Source organism: Macaca fascicularis, chromosome 20, assembly GCF_037993035.2.
Source record: "Macaca fascicularis isolate 582-1 chromosome 20, T2T-MFA8v1.1".
Lineage (NCBI taxonomy): Eukaryota > Metazoa > Chordata > Mammalia > Primates > Cercopithecidae > Macaca > Macaca fascicularis.
The window spans coordinates 66,975,791-66,999,555 of NC_088394.1; the positions used below are offsets into that span (position 1 = coordinate 66,975,791).

At 42.6% G+C, this 23,765-nt stretch overlaps 2 long non-coding RNA genes across 2 annotated transcripts in view; one reads left to right on the forward strand and one right to left on the reverse strand.

The window, feature by feature from the left end:
• The window catches only part of LOC107128432 (uncharacterized), a 33,720-nt gene extending 26,332 nt beyond the window's left edge, over positions 1-7,388 (reverse strand). The window contains exon 1 of the long non-coding RNA XR_006694654.2: positions 6,953-7,388. This is a non-coding gene — a long non-coding RNA (uncharacterized lncRNA). The remainder of the gene's footprint in view (positions 1-6,952) is intronic.
• The window catches only part of LOC135968873 (uncharacterized), a 316,880-nt gene that overhangs the window by 62,118 nt on the left and 230,997 nt on the right, over positions 1-23,765 (forward strand). The window lies entirely within an intron of this gene.

Here is a 23,765-nt window from a genome sequence, read left to right on the forward strand (position 1 = left end):
TGTAAAGTATTATTTTAAAATATTAAATAGGGCTGGGTGCAGTTGCTCACACCCATAATCTCAGCAATTTGGGAGGCCGAGGTGGGTGGATCACTTGTGGCCAGGAGTTCAAGTGCAGCCTGGCCAACATGGTGAAACCCCATCTCTACTGAAAATACAAAAAATTAGCTGGATGTGGTGGGGGGTGCCTGTAATCTTAGCTACTTGGGAGGTTGAGGCACGAAAATCAGTTGAACCCAGGAGATGGAAGTTGCAGTGAGTCAAGATCGCACCACTGCACTCCAGCCTGGACAACAGAGCAAGACTCTGTCTCAAAAAGAAAAATGTGTGTGTGTATATATATGTGTGTGTGTGTGTGTGTGTGTGTGTGTGTATCATATATATCATAATAGGATATCTGTAGTGTTGGCATATAGGTAGAAAACCACTAAAGAATCAATGTTCTTAATTGAACAATTCAGTATTTTCTAGTACTTTTCCTTTTGAAACAGTGCTTTGACCCACTGGATACTATGGTGATTCTCAAGAGAATGTGTTTTCCTGCAAGAATCATCGTCCTTTCGTTTTGGAGATTAGGTCCCAACTTTCATAGTGTATTCAGTGTGCTCAGAGCTAGGAAACAGCACACAGTATCAGAAGGAAGATTCATGTGAGAAGGAATGCACGTGACTAGTAGCAACTCGATTTTCTCGCCAGCGACTTTAAAGTCGTGAACAGCACCAAATACCTTTGGTATGTTATCATCTCTGCTTCAAATTGGAGTTCATAATTTTGATCTCAAAGGAACTAGCATATGAACAGCTGTCTAGATTGAGAGTACTGAATGTGACGTTTGTATGGAGGAAGGGGGAGGACCAGGAACTGCAGTTTCAGGAATGGTAAAACACTGTCAGTGATCACGGGGGATGTCATGGGCCCAATCGTCAGCCCACTGAGACTGACAAGAACGTACTGACAAGCAACATACTGACTTGATCAAAGAAATGTTCAGCTTAAATTGGAGGGAAGGACCGGGTACAATGGCTCCCATCTGTAATCCCAACATCTGGGGAGGCTAAGGTGGAAGGATTGCTTGAGCCCAGCCAGTCATGCTGACCTGTGAGCCAATGAAACTTCTTTCCTGGTCAGGCATGGTGGCTCACACCTGTAACTCCAGCACTTTGGGAGGCTGAGGCGGGCAGATCACCTGAGGTCAGGAGTTCAAGACGAGCCTGGCCAATGTGGTGAAACCCCATCTCTACTAAAAATACAAAAATTAGCTGGGGGTCATGGCAGGTGCCTATAGCCCCAGCTACTCAGGAGGCTGAGGCAGGAGAATCTCTTGAACCTAGGAAGTGGAGGTTGCATTGAGCTGAGATCATGCCACTACACTCCAGCCTGGGCAACAGAGTGAGACTCTGTCTCAAAAAAAAAAAAAAAAACCAAAGATACACTTCTGAAAACACTCTTGACCTGCCTTATTCAACGTTTCATCTGTCAGAAGGAGCAGAGAAACTGTTAAATCTGGTCTTAATCTTGATAAATCCAGAGGAACTGGTGGTGAAATCAATTCATGGGACCCATTTCAATAGGAATTTTATTTCATTTTACTTTTATCGAAGTTACTTATATACACAGTTTGTAGATTGATACAGTCCTTCCAGCTTTGTTGCAGAAATACACCAAAATCCCCCATCTAGCTCCTACTCCCTTATGGATAAACTCTTTTAATGCTTTAAACTGATTCCTTAGAACTTTACCTCCATACCGCTCAATAAAATGCTTTTTTTTTTTTTTTTTTTTTTTTTTGAGACATAGTCTCATTCTGTCACCCAGGCTGGAGTACCGTGGTATGATCTCGGCTTACTGCAACCTCCACCTCCAGGGTTCAAGGGTCCCGTGCCTCAGCCTCCTGAGTAACTGGGACTGTAGGCACATGCCACCACATCCAGTTCATTTTTTGTGTGTTTTTGAGTAGAGATGCGGTTTTACCATGTTGACCAGGCTGGTATCGAACTCCTGGCCTCAAGTGATCCGCCCGCCTCAGCCTCCCAAAGTGCTGGGATTACAGGTATGAGCCACTGCACCTGGCCTTGTTGCTATTTCTTGATTTTTATTTCTAGGAATTATCTACTGACTTCCCACTGTGAAAAATGAGGGCCCAGCTCTCTTTTAAATTCCCCTTCAAAAAACTCTCCCAAAATTCCCATCTTGCCAATATCGTGGTATTGTCATTTTTATCAGATCAATATTTAGCCTACCCGAGCCATGTAGTGTATTCCGTTTACTCTCCTTTCCTGAAGAACTCTGTTTTCAGTGGTTCTGTTTTTGCTTTTCTTAGTCTTCTGTCATTGACTTATACCTGAAGTCTCCCCCAGTTGTGTGCATTGTCTCTCAAGGTATCCAAATATATTGGGTATTCTACCAATTTCATCTTATGAAAGTTCTTCTAGAGCCTTCTGATCTGCCCCGCTTGGCACTGGTTGATTTCTAAGCCCAGAGCCCAGCTGTTGCTTCCAGATGTCCCTCCCTGTCCATCATCCTGTAGATTCCTTTCTTCTCTTTGATATGTTAGAGTCTGTTTCCTGCTTCCTATTTCATTTTGTCTCCACCTGGTAGTAGGTACTATTATGGGATCCATTTCACAGATGAGCCAAACCAAGGCATGAGGAACTTAAGTAAAATTCCCTAAAGTCTTAAGGTTTGGGCACAAGCAATGCAGCTAAGCCTCAAACTTAGAATCCAACACCAAACCTAGACTTTTTTTTTTTTTCGAGGCAGAGTTTAACTTTGTCACCCAGCCTGGAGTGCAGTAGTGTGATCTTGGCGCACTGCAACCTCTGCCTCCTGGGTTCAAGCAATTCTCCTGCCTGAGCCTCCTGAGTAGCTGGGATTACAGGTGCCTGTTACCATGGCTGGCTAATTTTTAGTAGACACAGGGTTTCACCACGTTGGCCAGGTTAGTCTCGAATTCATCCGCACACCTTGGCCTCCCAAAGTGCTGGAATTACAGGCATGAGCTGCTGCATCCGGCCAAAACCTAGGCTCTTAATTACTCACTGGGCAGTCACTGCACAAGCTGGGCCCTGTCCGCCCCAGGTGACTAAGGGCCTTGTGCAGGCTGTGCCTCCCACGTTCAGGTCAGTGTGTTGCCACAGTCCTCTCCTAAAGCACTTTTACAGGCCCTGACTCACTGTCCCTCATGGCAATTTCTTATTTCTGGGATTAGCTGGTTTAAAAAAGAAAAAAAATAGCTTCTGGGCATGTGACACTATTCTCGGGCCTTTAATGTCAGAAATAATGATGGCGTTAAATTGGAGCTCATTACCACGGAATGAGACCTCATTGAGCCCTCTTTTGCGGGGGGTGGGGGGGTTGTTTAATGATTTTATTTTTTTAAACCTCCTCCTCAGTAACTCTAACATGGTACACCAGGGGGAGAAGTGGGTGTTTGGAGTAGCAAATTTTTAAATAATAAGAAAGATCTCCTTTCATCGATGAAAAAAAAAAGGGTCCATCCTCCATTGTTCCCACCAAATGCTGGCTGTTCCTTTGTTACGGTCTCATGGAAATTTCCTGAGCCCCTTAAGCCACTAATACCAGTTGTATCCCCAGCAGCAACAACACGTCCTTAAGGCATTATTTTCAGGGCAGCTTTTCCCATAATGAGTCTGACAATCCTGCTTTATGATTTGTTGAGTGGTTAATTCAAAATATACCATTCTCTAGAACCAGCTTTCCAGTGGAATCCCCGCTAGGCCTCCAGCCACCGATGCAAAGGCTTGGCATATCCAGCTTCAGAGGGTCTCTTAGGACCCGATTGGATGATGGTGCCACCCTGTGCCGCTGCTTCAGAAAGAGAGCAGCAAGCCTCTGCTCCTGCCCGCCAGAGGCTTCTCACACTTCGTTGGTGAACTCTCAGCACCATGGTGACCAGGAATGAATGCTCATCTTGAGAAAGTGCGTGATGTCTTCACAGTCCTCATGGCTTTCGAAGTTTAAGAGGGATGTTGGCCACCAAGAGAAAGTACAGAGGTGGTGGGGCCTTGAGACCATACCACCCCAGGAACAGGTAAAGGGACTGGGGTTATTTTTTAACCAGGAGAAACAAAACATAAAGGTGAGGCACGTCAGTTACCTCCAGATACTCGATGCTTTATTTTTTTATTATTTATTTATTTATTTGAGATGTACTCTCGCTCTGTCACCCAGGCTGGAGTGCAGTGGTGCAGTCACGGCTCACTGCAACCTTCACCTCCCAAGTTCAAGTGATTCTCCTGCCTCAGCCTCCTGAGTAGCTGGGACTACAGGCGTGTGCCACCATGCCGGGCTAATTTTTGTATTTTCACCATGTTGGCCAGGCTGGTCTCGAACTCCTGACCTCAGGTGATCCGCCTGCCTCTGCCTCCCAAAGTGTTGGGATTACAGGCACAAGCCACCGTGCCTGGCCGATTTTTCAAAGAGGATTGTCCTCCTTTTCCTGACTGGCCCCAAAGGGTAGAATGGGAACCAGTGGGTGGAAATGATAGGAAATCAAATTTTCACTGCAGATAAAAAAGAACTTTCCAGTAGAGCTCTTGGGAAGCATCACAGCTTCCCTGTGAACAGCTGTGTGCTGCCTTGTACTGGAGCCATCAAGAGAAATGAGACGTCCATAGGTATCCTATCAGAGAATCAGGCACTAGGCCATAAGTAGGACTAATAATCTAAAATACACCTTCTAATTACATGGCTCCATAACTCTAAGAGGTACAGGTTTATGAATCACTTTTAAGATGAGAGAAAGACCTTTTGACAATTTTTAAGAAATAGATTTTCTAGATACAAGATGCTGCTTTAGACTAGGGGAGCAGCAAACTTTTTCTTAATGGGCCAGTAAGCAAATATTTCAGACTGTGTGGTCTTTTTTTGTGACTACTCAGTCCTGTTCTAGTGCAAAAGCAGCCAGAATGATACACAAACGAATCAGCAGGTGTGTGTTCCAGCAAAACTTTATTTACAAAGCAGGCAGTGACGGGATTTAGCTTATGAGCCATAGTGTGCCACTGCCCGCTTTGGAGGATGCTGGGTGCTGGGAAACACAAGAGGGACTTGGTGGGGAGGGGGGAAAGGCTATGCTAATACCCCACGTGCGTGTGAGTGTCACACTGATGTACAATATACATATGTGCATCTTTGCATATGGGGATGTATATTTGTGTGAGTGTGGTTTGGAGAGTGGTGAGGAGAGAAAGAAACAGAGCACATGGACGCCCACAGAGAAACAAAACCTCTAAGACGCGGTGGCCATAGTCCGTGAGGGCCAGTTCTCTGTCGTTGTGATGTAAAGACGCCAGCCCCAGAGGTATCCCAAGGGGAGTTGTTCAGAGTGTCTGAAATTCTGACTGCTTCATTCTCTCTGCTTTGGGCATCTGCCTTGGGAAGGAAAAAACCGAGCTGAATGTAACCATGTCCTGAAGGAGGGAAAACACAGTTACTCAGTTTGGTGCATCAGATTGGCTGGTTGTCACAGAGGCCTTCCAGTAGGGAAGTTGAGCCAGATTAGTGTCTGATGCAGCCAGGGGCATTAGGAAGTCTTCAACTCTCAGGGGGAAGGGAGCTAGCAGCAGGAGGTTGGGAAAGGCAGAAACTTGCCTGCCTGCCTGGCAGGTTGGCTCAGGGATAGCCCTCCATGGAGCCTCCAATCCCCTGCCAACTTACCCGGGGTAGTGAAGGGGTCATTTTAAAGGGGATATTTAAAAAATGGCTAGTGAGCATTTACAGGGACTAGGATATTTTTGATTACTTGAGCTGGCATGGTTATATAGTCTCAGGGTGGCTAAAATACTGTAAATTCTGTTTCTTGGGGCCATTGTACTTTCTTGGAGCCTTGGGTTTTCCCAGATCATTACCCTTTGGTGCTGTCTGACCACTTTCCTTGTCAATTGTCCATTCCTTCTAAATGCCTCCCTTTTCTTCACCCTGACTTTAAAAGCCTGCTACCCTAGGAATACCCCACACAGGCCTGGACACACGTAGACACTTCCTCAAGCATCTAGGAAGACCTGTGGCAGCCATTTGCTGCTGCTTCCTGTTTCCATGGCGGCCATTTTGTCATATCCAAGGAGAGGGCAAGAACAGCCTCCTGCGTTGCTTCTCAAGTACACTGTGTAGCACTGATTTTTTCCAATCATCTCTAAATAGAGGTTTCTCTCCCCCTCCTCCCAGCTCAGCATCCGAGGGCACAATGAGCGTGCCCTGCATTTGAAATCTGACGTCTCCCTCTCTCACTCATTCGCTCCGTCTTCAGCTTGGCAGAGCATTTAAAAATTGGTATCCCTTTAACTAGGCGAGCTATTCTTCTGCTGGGAGATGACCTTTTACACAGAAGATAAGACTGTCATACATGATCTCTGACATATGGAAGTTTCCAACAAGGAACAGTAAGTACCACACCAAAAGCAGTGGGTGTTTCTGTGCAACTTGTGTGTAAAGATATATTACTATACATGGTTCTAAATAAATTATTACCAGTTCTTAAAAGTACCACCAGCCCTCTTGAGGCACATCTGTTCAATTTTTTTATTTTAATTGAAAAGAAAAATTTTGTCAAATTTAAAGACTCTTGGGGAAAAAGATGGGGGAAAAATTATTGAAAAGAGGCAATTTTTCCATGAGTTTTGTAGAAATTAATTGTAGTCTCAAAGTTATGAAAATAACCTTTACTTTAAAAAAAAAAAAAAAAAAACCCTCCCACAGACTTGGGGAGTGACCCACTGAATGGCTTTTTCTTCTCCAAGGTATGTTATCCTGAAGTCTTCAGCATGACCCCTTGTTTCTTATAAGAAGCCTAATGTCTGATTTTCCCTCAAGCAGAACATTATTTGTTATTTTTTTGCAAAATGTTAATCTATATTATCATGAAGTTTTGGGATCCACAAAGCAGAATGAAATGTGAAATTTCCAAAATGGGAAATGAGAAGGATCTGCTCACCTGGCACAAATCCACTGGGTACCGCTCTCAGCGTTCATGAATCTTAACTTCAGAAGCTTGTCAGCTGCTCAGATAATGCAGGGACCGTGGGTTTTTAGTGTACCGTGGAAGTAGGGCTCATACAGTCTCATATAATATGTCGTAAGAGGGAGTGGGTTGTGCCAGGGATGTACTGACTCCTTGCAGCTCTCTCTAGTTTGTCAGTTAAGCAAGATGGCTGCTCTTGGAATGGAAGAACTTCTCTCTTAGCTATCGTTGGTTCCTTTCTGAAAACTACTGGAAAAATGGATCCTGAGAGAATTCCTAGGTTATGCGAGGAAGATCACTAACAGATTTATTCATTGGATGATGCTACCCCTGACCAAATAGAAGGAAATCTGATGTGGCAGGAGGTGTATGTAATCCCACCCTAAGCCAGTTCCAGATAGCCCATCAGTGATTATAGCCTGATTATTGCTCAGTGACCCCTCCAATCTCTGGAATCTTTTTTTTTTTTTTTCCACATATATGGCCTGAGTTTCTGATTCTCAGTGTCATTGTCTAAGGACTGTGTAGGGCTCTTGAACACCTTCTTTAAGTAGCCATCTGTCAGATATAAACTTAGCAACAGGTCTGTCACTGAGGCTGAAATTCTGACATTACAGTTCCTAATGTTGGGTTAAGAAAGGAATTGCTCATTATGAAAATGCAAACACCTCCAGGAGGCTAAAACTATATTAATGTTATGTCCGTAATATTATTTTTATGGTTTGATGATAGTCTTACACCTAACCACTATATGCCTTATCTCATCTCCCTATGATAACTCAGCAAAGCATGTATTTTAAAAATAAGCAAACTGAGATTCAGAGCATTTAAGTTGCTTATTTATACATGCACATCTAGTAAGGGGTGAGCCTGGAATTCAAATCCAGATCTATCTGGTTAAAAAACTGGTGAACCTGACTCCTGTGGGTTAATAAGATCCTTTCCTATCCGTTTACTAGTTGAAAGTTGTTTTGGTAAGAGAGTTAAACAGAGAGAGAGACGGAGGGAGAGAAACAGAGGGAGAAAGAGAGCGAGAGTGAGCATTGGTTACTTTAGGGTCAAGAAGACGCTAAGAGAACATGGAATGGTGCTAAAGAAAACATTACCTGGTATAGTTTCGCTTGAGATGATCTACCCTTTGGTAAGTTCTTTAGTGGTTCTTTGTGTTAGACCAAACTGCATCATTTTGTAACCCCACCCCCACCCTCTGCCATTTCATAGACCTTGGTCAAGTGAAACATTCCACGGGGGTTCGGGGCGTGAGACGCATCCTGCCCAACCACCTGACCACAAGGCACAGGAACGTCCTTATCACACCCTGCTGGGAGGAAGTGCAAGGAACATCACATTCCGTGGGAACAAAGGCCAAACTGCCTCATCATGGGCGTGTCTTATCAATATCATTCTGGGCAGCCAGTCATACTGCCCAGACCCCTCCTGCCCATACCTATAAGTACCCCAGCCTGTAAGCAGTAGTGGGCACTGGCATTAGGCTGGTCCTCCACCTCTGGAGGTCTTATGTTGGACATAAAGCCTACATTTGCTGTAGAGCTGCCACTTTCTCTCTCTCTGTATCTTTCTTTAACCCTCACCTTCCCTTCAAAACCTAGCAGTTGACTTGTAGCAGGATTCCTGAACCCTTTCCCAGGATCCCTTCTCTTGTTTTGACTGGAGCTGTTTACAGTTGGAGAGACTGGGGCTGCCAGGGTCTATAAGCAATAGCAGCCTTGGTGATGGTCAAGGCAGCAAGTGCCTCAGCTCTAAGACGGGCAGCCGTTGACTCATGCTCCTCCTGTAGATGTGCCAAAATGTGTCCAAACATGCAGGATTCTCATGCAGGAGTGTTCATGGCCCTAACTGCTCAGCCACAGTCAGATGGAAAGTTTTGGTAACTTTTCCTATCTGAATTTTTTTTCAATTGCAAAGCACAGAAATTGCAACTCCAAATGGCAGAAGCAAAAAGGGATGTATGGGCTCATATAACTGAAAAACCCATGGGAACATCCTGTGGCTAGGGGTATCATTGGATTAGGAGCCTAAACAAAGTCAGCAAGTTTCTTCTCCCCGTGTTGCTTGGAACTGTCCCCTCCATACTTATTCCTTTCCTTCTTAGAGTCCCTTCTTAGGGTCATGAGATACCTACAGCAGCTCAGATTCTATGTTGTCTCACGACAGATGCTCTAGGAAAGAGAGAACATTGTTTTCACAGAAGTCTCTGCAAAGGTCCCATAGGAACACACTGGGACACATGCTCACCCCTGAACCAATCAGAGTAACTTAGGAAGGATGCAAGATGCTGATTGGGCTAAGGCTGGAGTCAGCCCTGCCCAAAGCACATGAATGGAAATGGGAAGAGAGAAATATATCAAAATTGCTGCCATTGGGAGAGGGATGAATGGATGCTGGTAGTCAAAAGGCAATGAATGTCCACTGAGCTGTCTGTCTAGATTTGTGGCTATCGATGAACTAAACAGGAATGTTCCAGTATCTTCCTTGGTGTATGCTGCTAGGCTCGTATCAGTAAGTGAGGCCAATGAGGTGAGAAACAGGGATATCCAAGACTTTCTTTGATTGCAGCTGACTCAAGTTATGTGATACTGCAGGGCCGAATTCATGCCGTGTACGATATTGGTACTTAATGTTTAATGGTTCATCATACTTTTGTTTGTTTTGGAAAAAGAGAGTGCCTAAAACCTTGCTTCACAAAGGGTGGCTCCAAGACTGACTGCATCAACTTCAAGTGAAAGCTGCTTAGAAACATGAAATCCTTGACCTCACCTCAGACCTTCTATATCCAGGAAGTTGCCTAGAGCAGGAGTCTGCAAAATTTTTCTGTGAAGAGCCAAGTAATAAATATTTCAGGCTTTGCAGCCCATATGATCTCTGTTGTAACTACCCAAGTCGGCCTACTGTTAACAGCTCAAAAACAGCCCATAGACTATATGTAAACACAGGGGTGTGGCAGTGTTCCAATAAATCTTTATTTATAAAAACAGGGTGCAGGCCAGATTTGGTCCTTGGGCTGCAGTTTGCCAATTCCTGGCCAAAAGCATCTGACATCATGGCAGGAATCGAATTCACATGGTTGTTGCCTCTGTTTGGGAGTCTACATACCCAGATGGATTATTAGAACATGATTCCAAAATAATCTGCTCATTCATTAATTTATTTCTTCGAATTGTGTTTATGGAGCACCCGCCGTTTGGGAGGCCTTTAAAATGATTGCAGGATCCTGAATTTCCTGAGTGTCTACCACATGGCAGATGCTCTTCAGAAGGCATGCGTTCTTCTGGATGTGCAGAAATGTGTGTTTGTGAAGAGCACAAGGCGCTGCTGTTTTGTTAAAGACCAGCATCATTGGCAAGCAGGGTCCATTGTGCCCATCTCCCTGGGAAACCAGACACAAGCTTGGTCATGGAGAACAGAGCATCCTCAATTGGCCCGGATGCAGCTGTGAGGGGCAGAGTTGGAGGGGAGCTAACACTGCCCACCCCTCACCCCCGCAGTTCCTTCGGATCCACTTTCTTGTGCTTGCTCCACAAGGGATTTCGGGCAACAGAGAGGACTCCACAAAGATAAGCCGCAAGAGCTCTGTTGCTGGATTCAGGGTCCCTCTGCGGCGATGCTATTCTCTTCCCTTTGCAGAAAATGTCAGCTCCGCTGCCTCTCCCCGGCAGCTCTCGTCTGTGTGCGTTCTTTCATTTTTCTCCAGAGATCGCTCCTGTCCAGGATGGTTTTTATTTTACATTTGAAAAAGCGGAGGCTCTGCACGGAGCCACCGAGCCTGAGTTACCAGCTCCAGGCCCAGTGCTGCTCTACAGCCTCAGCTTTTTGCCTCGGGCTTCCTAAACCTTGCAGAGGGAGGGAGGGACGTTTCTTTGTGCTGCCTGTCACTCCAGCTGCTGTTCCAGCTGCTGGGTGGATGGCCAGAGTCTCCAAACCCGTTCCTAGCTGAGGTGAAGCAAGTTGTTACTTCGTTTTGACTATTTATCGCTTGAAAACTGTTGGCTGCACGTGCGGACCAATGACTTGCAGTTAAGTCATTGGGTCCCCAAGCCTTATGAGAAGAGAAGAGATTATTCAGTACAAGCCCTTCCTCCTCATGTAGGAATGTGGGGAGTGTCCAGGCATGTGCTCTGTCATCTCCTGTGTTAGTTTAGGATCCCACTTCCTTGTCAGTTTCATCCCCTTCCTCCTGTGTCCTGCCTCGTTAGACTAAGAATTCACCGGTTCCTTCAGACTGCAACAGGTCTTCTTGCCTCCCCTTTCCATAACCAGAGCCAAGAGGGGCAACCGCACTGAGCCGTGGACGAGAATGGCAGGATTTCTCAGGGGTAGCCCTCATCCAGGCTCCTGGGTTTCATCAACCAGAGACACACGTTTGTTTCTAGTGAAAGTTGAAAAGAGTCCTACCACATTCTGAACCTCACACACCCTCAAGGGAAGGTCAAGGAGTCAGCTCAGGGACCCCTGGCCTAGATGCCATAGCGGGGCACGGCATAGACGTTTTCATCAAAAATCAGCCTACATTTATTGAACATCTATTAAGCCTTCTCTTGGGGGAAGTGGGGTAGTCTGCAAAAACATCCCAGCCAGCCTCCCTGGTTTCCTCATTGCCTCCTGCCCCCGGCAATCCATTCCCCACACAGAAGCCTGAGTGGGCTTTTTAAAACATAAATCATATTATTCTCTTGCTGGAAACCTCCAAGGGTTCCAATTGCACTTAAACTAAAATCCATACCCTTTGTTCATTTTTCGGTTGGGTTGTTTGTCTTTTTCTAGCCAATCGGTAAGAGCCTTTTGTAGATTAGAGATACCAGTCATCCGTACTGCAAACATTCTTCTCAAATCTGTTATCTTCAGACTTTGTATATAACATCTTTGTCGTATAAAAGTTTTACATTTTTATAAATTCAAATAGGTCCAGCTTTTCCTTTATGGCTTCTGAATTTTCTGACTTAAGATGGTTACCCTTCGTAATACGATCGCACCTTATCACATCTGGATTTTTCTTCTAAGAGGTTTCTATTTTACATTTAAGTCCTTGTTCCATCGGGAATTTATTTCTGTATTTGGTCAGAAATGGGGGACTACTTTATTTCCCTCTGAACCAGAGGTTGACACACTATGGCCCACAGGCCGGCTGCCTGTGTTTGCAAATAAAGTTTTATTGGAACACAGCCATGCCCATTCATTTATGTATTGTCTAGCTCTGCTCTCACACCATAATGGCAGAGTTGTGTAGTAGCAGCAGAGACCGTAATGTTTTAGACCAAAGTCTAAGCAAGCTTGTCCAACCCGCAGCCCATGGCTACATGCAGCCGGGGATGGCTTTGAATGTGGCCTGTCACAGATTGGTAGACTTTCTTTAAACATGAGATCTATGCATGGACTTTCGTTTTTTATTTATTTTTAGCTCATCAGCTATTGTCATTGTTAGTGTATGTTATGTGTGTCCCAAGACAATTCTTCTTCCAATGTGGCCCAGGGAAGCCAAAAGATTGGATATCCCTGGTCTACAATATTTACTGTCTGGCTCCTTATAGAAAAAGCTTGCCAACCTCTACTCTAGATGACTAGTCATTGGTGCCAGCCCATTTTTTTTTTTTAAATAAACCACTTTCTGCCCTCTGAAATGAAATTCTGTCTTTGTAATAGATGAAATTTGAATGTATCCTAAGATCTTTCCCAGAATTTTTCCATTCTTTTCCCCTCATCTCTTTGTTTCTCTCTCTCTCTCTGCCCAAACCACTTAGATTTGATTACTGTGGCTTTATATACAGGTAGTCATATCCCTCATCACAATTTTTATTTTTCATGCTTTTTGTAGCTGTTCATAAAATTACCCTACCATCAGAATCTAAGATATTTTTATCCATTTCCAAAAATAATGAAAATCTTACTGGAATTCTAATTAGAATATCATTAAGTTTATATGTGTTTTCTGGGAAGAAAAGGCATCTTACAGTAGTAAGTCTTTCTATCTGAGAAAATATCTATTGGTTTAGTTCTTGTTTGGGCATCTTTCAGTAAGATTTTATAGTTTATTCATATAGGTCTGCATCAGTCAGGGTCTGGAGAAAGAAACCACACCAGTAATTTAAACAGGGAACATTTATGTAACATTTTAACTAGTAAAATAGTGGTTAACTACTAAAAGAGTTAAAAAGAAGACTCTAAGGAAGATAGGAATAGTAAATGCAAAAAGCAGCCACTATATCTAGGACTGAAAGACAGCAAGCAAAGATAGAATAGAGAACCCAGGGTTGAAATTCAGACCTCACTGGTGAAGATATAGTGACCCCAGGAATATATAACTCTGGGTCCAAGTTCCTTTTGTAGAGATGGGGTCTCAGGTTTCCCAGTCTGGTCTCAAACTCCTGGGCTCAAGTCATCCTCCCATCTCGGCCTCCCAAACAGTTGGGGATTACAGGTGTGAGCCCCTGCACCTGACCACCAAAGTTCCTCTTATGTTAAATTTCTAAGTATTTTTAAAGTTTTTAAAACCTTTTAATCTCTTGTCATTTTTTCCCATTCTCATTTCTGGGTGCTTAACGCTAGTGGAGAGTGAAGCAATTGATTTTTGTGTATTTATCTTTACTATCGTTACTGAGTTGTCTAATTTATTTGGCTAGTGTTTCATTAGAGTCTCTTGGGCTTTCTAGGTATTCAGATATATCAACACAAAAGTGAGAATTTTATCTACGTTTCTCAATATTGATGCCGGTGATTTTATTTTGTTATGTCAGTGCATTTCACTAGTTTCTCAGATAATGTAACTTTAGCAAGTTATCTATTCTACTGAGTTCTTTAAAAAATATTGAATTCCCTCTGTTCTTATTTTTGTCTTGTAAATATGTCTAATTCTGAGAGATGTGTATGGATACTCCAACTCTTACTTTCATTAAAATCTTGTATTTTAAGCTCTTTTTTCCCTTATATATTTAACTGTCGTGTTGTATGTTGCATACAGGTTTATGGATATTATATCTCCTTTATCAGCTGTGCTTTTTAACATTATATAATGTCATTCTCCATTCTGTTGTATACCTTCAACCTTAAATTTCATTCTTTCTGATGTCCACATTGCTACTTTTGCTTTCTCTTTTGCTTGGTTATGCTTCATCTATACTTTGCATTTTCACCCTCCTTTGCCAGTTTTCATTGCAGAATCAATTAATGTAGCTATACTCTAGAGTTCCTCCAGGAGCTTCACAGTTACTGTGTTTTTAGTCTCCAAAATTTCTGGTTGTTGTTTCCAGTGACTCTCAGTAGCCCTGGATGCTCCCATCAGTCAGAAGTAAGCATTGCACATACACTGTGCAATTTCCATCCTAATTTACCCCCTGAATTGGAACAGGAATTAGTGCCCTACAGAGTAGGATAAGTACTTTAGCAGTGGACCCCAAATAAGACTCCACCCTTTGTCCCTTATTACCTTGGACATGCCTGACTTTATTTTAGCTCATGTTGACCCAACCTCTTGCTTCATGCCAAGACAGAAATGACCAGCAGGGTCCTCTTCCTTTCTGCTTACATTAATACCTTCCATGCATTGAGTTCTGGCTCTGCGGAGATAACTTTGCCTGCTCTATACACATTGTCTTACTTCATTCTCAGAAGAATCCTGGGGAATATATTACTGTCTCTGGTATGTGGGTGAAGAGAGTTAGGTAGCCTGCCTATGGAGACACAGCCCGTAAGTAGCAGAGGTGGAACTTGGCTTTTATTCCATTTTATCTTGTATGCTGCTTTTCCATTGTCCAGAGACTGGCAGCCCACAATACAGTGCTGAGATTGGGGCTTGTGGGGTGATAGATTGGGGCCTGTGCTGAGATTGGGGCTTGTGGGTCGAACAGAAGCAGAAAGCCACGGCATTCCAGAATGACCCAATAATGGCTACTTACCAACTTCAGCAGACTTCACTATAACCTGTACTTGCCCTTAATACCTTTACTCCTCTGTGACTGTATTATCATTAAACATCTGAAAATTCAGTAAAAACATCATAAAAATATTTGGGATTATGCAGATATAAAGGTATAGAAATCTCATCTCCCCCTCCCCAACATGCCATTGACAGATCCTCCTTCATGGGATCATCAGAATCATCCACACACTGAGTTCTTGGGACTGTACGAAACACTAGCATAAAAGAACCTCAAGGTGTACTGTCTTCTTCCTTGAGAGTTTTACACTTCAGTTAGAACATGTGCCCCCAAAAGAACAATCTTAAAAAGGTAGATGGCATGAAGCATGGGAAGGTACTACAGTAAGTATCTCGGAAGGTCAGAGGTGATATTCTCCCAGGGAAAGATTTAAGGGGATAACGCACTTGAGCTTGGCATAAAGGGAGATAAGAAACTGAGCAAGTGAAAAGAAAATTCTGAGATGAGAGCAATGAGAGCCAAAGCATGGAGGGAGGAATATGTCACATGGAGAAGGAACAGAGAGCAGACCAAGTTGGTCAAGGACGAGGGTTATGGTGGAAGAGAATGCTGAGGTTAGTTTGGTGCAGATCAACCTCTGGTGAAAGACTTTGGCCCTTATCTTGCAGGAAGCAAGAAGCATGTCTTTTATCTTAAATTTATCTGTACGTATTTTTATATTTTTTTTAACCTTTAGCATTTAACCTTTAGAATTTCTTAGAACAGCGAAACCAGGTACTCAAGAGTTGCTTAGAGATAGTAATTTCACAGTGGCATACCTGGTGGATTGCAGTGGTGTCAGAAAGAGCAGTTTAGTAACCATGTAGGAACAAAAACAAGGATTTTACAAAAGAAAAACCTTAAAGGGTCAATCATTTGTGGGGGAGGAATGATTAGTTTTATGTGTTATCAAGTAAATGCAAATTAAAACAACTATGAGTTACCCTTCCTTATTCCCGAAATGCAAAACATTTTAAAGTAACAATATTCCATGTTGTCAGAGGAAGCACGTTGACTCTTTCATAGGCTGTTAATGGGAGTAGCAGACCTTTCAGGAAAGAAATGTGGACCATCCTTTCCCAAAATACCTGAGCCCTTTGACCTATTAGCTCCATCTGATGAATTAATCCTAACCAAGGACATAAGAATGTGTATAACATTTTTAAATACAAAAATCTCCATTGCAGCATTATTTGTAATAGGAAAAAAAACAAAAAACAAAAAAAACCAGAGTCACTTAAATGTTAAGGGATAGGGATTGGTGAAATGAATGGTGGTGCCATGATGGTATGTTCATATGGCTGAGTACCATGTAGCTACTAAAAGTGATGTCTGTGAATGGCAGCTGAGATGGAAAGATGTGCATGAGACAGTGTGCTCATCTTTACACATTGATTTCCAATACCACCTCTGTCATGAAGCAGGCATCTAAATGTGCAAGGGTCTGTTTCTGTCTCTCAGTTCTATTCCATTGATCTAGTTGTCCATCTCTGTGCTGATATTGTCTTAATCACTATGGCTTTATGGTAAGTCTTAATACCTGGTAGGTCTGAGTCCTCCTCGATGGTCACTATGTACGGGACAGATTTGGGCGAGGGGGACAGAGTGAAAGCAGGGAGACCACTGGGGGCACTGCTATAGGAATCAAAAGTAGCCATGGGCCGAGCATGGTGGCTCATGCCTGTAATTATAGCACTTTGGGAGGCTGAGATGGGTGGATCATTTGAGATCAGGAGTTCGAGACCAGCCTGGCCAACATGGCAAAACCCCATCTCTACTAAAAATACAAAAATTAGCCAGGCATGGTGGCATGCACCTGTAATCCCAGCTATTCAGGAGGCTGAGGCAGGAGAATCATTTGAATGTGAGGGATGGAGGTTCCAGTGAGCCAAGATGGTGCCATTGCACTCCAGTCTGGGCAACAGAGTGACTCTCTCTCTCAAAAGAAAAAAAAAAAAAAAAGAAAAAAAGTAGTCATGGTAGTGAAAATGTTTCTGAAAAAACTGGAAAAATTGGAGTTACTATTTTGCAAAGCCCAGGATATTAAAGGGCAATAATTAGAAGGTCTTATCCCAATATATTAGCAGCTTAGTAAAATGTCTTAGATCATGGAGCAACTCTCCAACCAGTTTTATAATTGTCAAGACAGAGAAGTCAGTTGCTCAGCAGGACATCAAATGTAAGGTGGGTCATCTATGTCGTCCATTGACACCGAGGATGCACATCCTCCTCTTCACAACTGCCACACTCCATCCGCCTCTCAACCACACTTCCTGGAAAGCGTAAATCTTCTCCTACAGTTGTTGCCCTTATAAACACCATGAATTAAGATTTCAACATTGACTCCAGCCAATGATGCAAAAAGCACGACGTGGCTGCTCACACAACAAACATGAAAGAGTCCCAGATGGCTGTGCCTTTTTAGAAGAACTAATCAATGATTTCAAGGGATTTCCTTCCTTTCATGAAAATGAAATGAATTAAAGTTCAGCAAGTAGTTGGTAGAAGCCTTGCTGACGTGGCTGAAAAATTCTGTGGACGAGCTGAGTAAAGGTCAGAGAGTGAAAATGGTCCAGAACCTTTAAGAATTTTTCAAGCATTTTCTACAGTGTTAAAGAATTGTAACAAGTCAGTAATAACCTTCTTAAATTTGAACTGTTCTAGGATTTAAAACTGTACTTCAGCAATTATGATCCAGCAACAGTTTAGAAAACTTAATTCTATAATATATAAAACTGCTGATTCTATAACAAAAAAATTATATAAAATCTAACATAAAAAGGTAGCTGTTTATATTGTTTAAAAGAAACCAATTGAAGAATAAGCCATAACTTATCTCAAAGTTACCTGTAGTGGGAAGGAGGAGGAATAGGATAGCCATGATGGCAAGGAGACAGACTTCTCTGAATATACCTTGTTTTGTACATTTGACTTCGGACATATGTAGATATTTACAGAGATATAAACCAAAAGTAAAATTTAGAAAGCCATCCTTCAAATCAAAATCAACATGAAATAAATGAACCCAATAGTATATCCAATGGATGGCATGATCACAGAGAAGGACCCATCTAAATTATTTTAAAGCATAGTAATTTGGTGTACATCCTTAAGGACAAAAAGACCTATAAAAAACAGTAAGCTGTTTTCAGTAATGATGTCCGATGGTTGGATTTCTGTTTTTCTGGGACTATTGGGTGTCTAGTATGGGATAAAGCAAATAAATATTTAGATTATTGTCATGGATAATTGAAATTATTTTAGCATGAAGAAAAGGAGATACAGCTGAAGGATCAGTAAAGTTAAATAAAAACTTGTAACTCTGAATTTGAATTTGAATGAGAAGTGTCAGTATAAACTTATAATGTATTTTATCTTAAATATCTATAAATGCCTATATAGTTATATAATTTTATATGTTACATAGAGTGTATGTGTGTCTACAATTTTTGCTGTGTTCACTGAAAAGGCTTGGAAAGGGTGACTAACCCATTAGTAGTGACCAACCCTAACATCTAAATTATGGTTTCTAAATGCTACTTCTCACTAAAAGGGCCCAGGGCTTTTTGGAGAAATGGCTAGTTTCAAATCTCAGGAAGGAAGTACACAAGATGAGCCTGGAACATTTTGTCACATCGAAAAGCAAGGATGCATGAGTCAAATTGAAGTGCCATTAGCCAAAGACGACACAAAATGATTATCAAAAGTAATAACTACCATGAATTTCAATGGATTGAAACGCACAGATGAACTATGTTTCAATCATGAGTTTATAATGATTCAAAATGAATAAACGAAAACCAAAACCTCAAGGTAACCAAATAGGGGAAAATTTCTCTTTATAGAAGTATTCTAGCTTTATTAAAAAGGGGGAAGAAGAGAAGGAGAAGGAGGAGGAAGAGAAAGAATGATAGAATTGAAAGATGCCCATTTTGTGAACCTTAAATAATTAACGGGTATAAGCAATGATTATAAATAACTGTTCACATCAAGAAAAGAGATGCAAGCAGGCAATGAAATCCCCTAATAGAGATCCATACCATCACCTATGACACAATCTTGCCAAAGAAGTTAACCTGGTCAAGCCATTGGATCTAACCACCAATTTGCCAGAGAAAAAGGAGACAGCAGAACATGTAAACACCACTGTAAGAATGCAATCTGCAAAATCAGTGTGTGAAACTTTATAACTCTCATGACCCAATTTCTTCGACAACAGTTTTTTTAAAAATCCCGGACAAAAAGAGATTGAAAGTTCACCACATTGATTAAAGAGACTTAAAAAGACCTATCAACCATCGTAATGTATGGGCCTTATTGGACCCTAATTCAGGCGTCAAAAGTAAAATGTACGGGACAATCAGAGAAATTTAAATACTGCCTGGATGTTTGATGACATTAAGGGAATCTTTTTAGGTGTAATCATGGTATTTTGGTTATGTTTTTAAACTGTATCACTGTGTTTTAGAGATGCATGCTGAAATAGTTACAGATGAAATTTTAAGTCTGAGATTTGCTTCAAAATAATAAAGTAAAGGAGAATGGGAGGAATAGATGAACCAAGACTGGCCTTGATCATTGTTGAAGCTAAGTGATGAATACATGGAGGCTTGTTATTTTCTATAATGAAAAAAATCTAAGTTATGATTTGTATAATTTCCTATACTATACAATTATATATGTTTGTATATATGTTTAAAAATTCCAAACAAGTCATTCTTTAAGAAATAACCTACCTGCTCTCTTTTGCTTCACATTTTTCCCATTGCCGGCTCCCTCATTTTCTCCGCTAACTGCTTTTCTTGCCTCTGCATTGATGGACCTGCAGAAGGGCTGGAGGATCTGGCAAATCTGCTGCATCCCAATTTACCCCGTGCATGCTGCATTCCATCCCCGTTCTCATCCCGAGAGTGCACATACTATGTAGCTTTGATTTTTGCAGATCCCGTCAATCTCGTGTGCAATAACATAGCGTTTATTTTAGCAGCATAACTTTCTTCAATAGCTTTGTGAGTCATTTGAGTCCAAAGTTTGCACAATCATTAATAGTCTGAAGGGTTAACTCAAAATTTCCAGTTACATTTTCTTGTATTGTGTAGGGAAATCGTACATCATAGGAATGTCAGAGATGGGAGTTTGTGAAGCCCTCTTTGTAAATTTCTAAACCAAAGACATATTCAGAGGCATGGCCTGAGGCACAGAAGGAGAATTTTATCATGTACCGCCTCATTTTGTTCTTTGAACACAGATAATCTTGTGCACCTGTCCTTAGCAGAACCTATACTTTCTGCTTTCAGTTTTCTTCAGCAGTCTAGTTCATTTGGTGGTAGCTCGGTTTTCTAGCTAGCAGGAGTTGAACTGGAAGGCGACAGGACCCCAGGGAGTTTCCACATCCTGATCCGCTAAGACTCTTGGGGGTCACCCCTGAAGGAATCTCTCGTGGACAGGACACTATCAAGAGGCTCTTCCATATTGCCTCCACAAAGATCCATTTCCTGAGGACCATTTGCCGCAGCATGCTCGTTGACCTAGGGGTCAGTGAGGGTAGAATGCAGTTAGTCTCTGCCTATCTGATCCATCTCACGCAAAACTCCTGACCTGAGAGCAATGTTTCATAAAACACAGCACAATTCAGCCAAAGGGCTAGGGAGTGAATAGCTAAACTGGTGAGAAAGTAGAAGGTGAAAAGCAGTCTGACAATTTCTCTCTCTTAAAGAAAATGGATCTGGAGACTTTGGAACCACTCCACCCCCACGCCCCACCACCACCACCCCACAAACTTAAGTCCCCAGGCCCAGGTGTCTCTAATTCTTCACACTGGAAAAGTTAGAAGTCTCAGGACCAGTGGCAACTACAAGTGTGTCTCTGGATGTTCAACTCGTTAAACTCTGTGAAAGCAATTTGACAGCATCTGGGATGTGTTTTGTCATTAGGGGTGGGGATTGGGACTGTTATTTATTTTAGCTAGGAAGAGGTGTGTGTGAAGGTGTCTGCATGCGAGGGTATATGTTTCGGATGTAGGTGTCACTGAGTTTGTGTTAATGGATGAGTGTGAGATTTTTGAGGGTTTCATTACTATTTTTGTTTTGTGTCAGCCCTCTGAAGAAATCCCCCTAAGCCCCAGGACTTTGATTCATCTGGAAATTCTGTGCTTCTCTCCAATGTCACTGGAATCATCCAAGGTCCTGTCCTTCTTTAAAATCATGGGCCATTTTGGCGGTGGTTATTGTGAGCAGCCAGAGAAAATCATCTCTGAAATTTACATTTTCCCTTCCTTCTACCTAGAGGAGCAAGTTGTCATTCTAATTAAACAACAACTTTATTACACGATGCAAGGAATAAAACCTTTGAATTAACTTTGACAAAATTCTAGTTTGAATAAAGTCTTGCAAATAATTACTTGAGTATAAATTATTTACCCATTAATTCTTTATTTGAATTTGGGGAAATTCAAATACGTTTTCTGGCAAGAGCTTCGTGATAAATGACTTGTGTAATTAGTAGTAAACGTGTTATTCTTATAATTTCTAATGTATAATAAGCAGAGCGCAGACATTTCTGTCTCACATGTTCCTTTTTAAACCCTTTATCGCCCTTAAAAAAAATCTTGTTTAATAGATCACAGACATGATCTTTTAAACTGTTTTCAGTAGTTATGCAAAATCTTCACAAAAGTACTGGTAGGCGGACTACAGGGACTTCTGGACTTTAATCAGCCATGAGAGTAGACAGGATTTAGAAGTCATTTCTCAACTCGGGATCACCTGCAGAAAATGAAAAAGTCCCAGGGAAGACTGCTGAGTATAAAATGCCATTGTGTACATAGACTTTTATGGACTCTGAAAAGCCCTTTGACTCCTTGGAAATAGAAGCTATGCTGGAAGTGGAAAGAGTAGAAAAATTCGCGTGACATGTGCATGTGAACGCAGCACTGATGTTTAGGCTTGAAAAAGAGTGGAGAGGTCCAGGAAGGGGGCTCATAGCCACTGAAAATCTTAACTGCTCGCCCAGAGGGGCTGGGCCGAGACCTTGAATGGGAGGGAAAGGGCATCGCGATCAGCGAGAGAGACTTTGAACTATTTACCAGCGACATTGACTTCAGGGCCCCAAACCAGGCAGCAATAAACCAGGAAGTGGAGCAAGGTATGAAAAATGGGCTTAGCATGAGGATGAAGAAACCATATTTAAAGGAAGTATGATAAAGGATAACTCCTGTTCCATAGATGATGCCTCTGTGAGCCTCACTAGTGCTTGCTGCAGCAAACCAAGATGGGCTGAGGGGTACACACTGTGTACCAGTTTCTGTTGGTGGAGGGAGCTTCCTGCCCTGCCTGTGCCACTTCTTATCGTTTAACACTGGGCAACTCACTTAACTTACTTGGGCCTTGGTTTCTTTACCTATACAATTGGAAGTTGGCAGGAGGCAGAGGTTGCAGTGAGCTGAGTTCGCACCACTGTACTCCAGCCTAGGTGATAGGGCGACTCTGTCTCAAAAATAATAATAATAAAAAGTAAAAAATTTGGGGTTGGAATGACTGACCTTAAGAACCCTTGCATATGCAACATTCTACAATTCAATGATGAGGTCTTTTTGTTTTGAGATGGAGTCTCGCTCTCTCGCCCAGGCTGGAGTGCGGTGGTGCGATCTCTGCTCACTGCAACCTCCACCTCCTGGGTTCAAGTGATTCTCCTGCCTCAGCCTCCTGAGTAGCTAGGACTACAGGCACTCACCACCATGTATTTGTAGTAGAGACAGGTTTTCACCGTGTTGGCCAGACTGGTCTTGAACTCCTGGCCTTGGGTGATCCACCCACCTTGGCCTCCCAAAGTGCTGGGATTACAGCCATGAGCCACCACACCTGACCAATGATTAGGTCTTAAGAGAGAAAAACTTGGCTTCCCAAAAGGATTCCAATCAGGAGAGCATCATCTCAAAGAGCTTTTTTGCTCCCTTCATTCCCAAGCATCTTGCACCTCTGGGTTGTCAACCACCCATACATCCATCACAGATTGTCCAGAAAACAGGGAAGAACCCATTACGTCCGAGATGACTGGAAAAAGAGAAAGTGAAGGACAGACCCGTGGCCAGTGAGGCATGTATCGGTTGAGTTTTTAAGCAGTCAAGTACCAAAAGAAAGGAGCCAGCGGCCTCCATGGCAGTCCAGGATGGCCCTTTGATTGGATCAGGATGGTCAGCTGTGCATGGCACCATGGGGACAGAAGCCTTCTGCAGTTGACCGTCATAACCTGGTAATCACACTGACAGTCCCGGGATATATAGTAGGTTGAAAATTACCGCCTGGAAACTCGAGTTGAGCTTGCATCATGTTATGGGGTTAGCACATGGGCTTTACTGGCCCCCAGCTAGCCACTCCAGGGAGCGCTGAGCTTCCTATTCATGTTTATGTGCCACCCAAATGACACCCCATTAATGGCACATGCATGTGCCAGCTTTGCCTTGTCACCACTGCCCTGAAGCTCTCAAATGTCTTAAACCTGCCTCCCCATGTGCTCGAACCTTCATTAATACTTTTGTTCAGGGAGAACGCAGTCTGCTAAAAAATAAAAAAATAAAAAATCAAATGACTTTGATGAGAGGATGCACGTGACTTGTTGGTCGTGGCCATTCTGTGACTCCCGAAGCTGACACCCAGGTGACAATGCAGCTGAGTTACAGCGGCATGTGCCAGGTGGCATGAAAGCCATCACCTTATGATCAGTTTTCTCCGTGGACTGAGGTGTTTCCAAAGAAAGGCTGCTGTGGCATACCCATTCTCACTGGCACTGGTCTGTTCTGGTTATGTGGCAGCAAGAAGCCAGAAGACTGGGGGCGGGAGGCACAAACCTCTGTGTGAAAA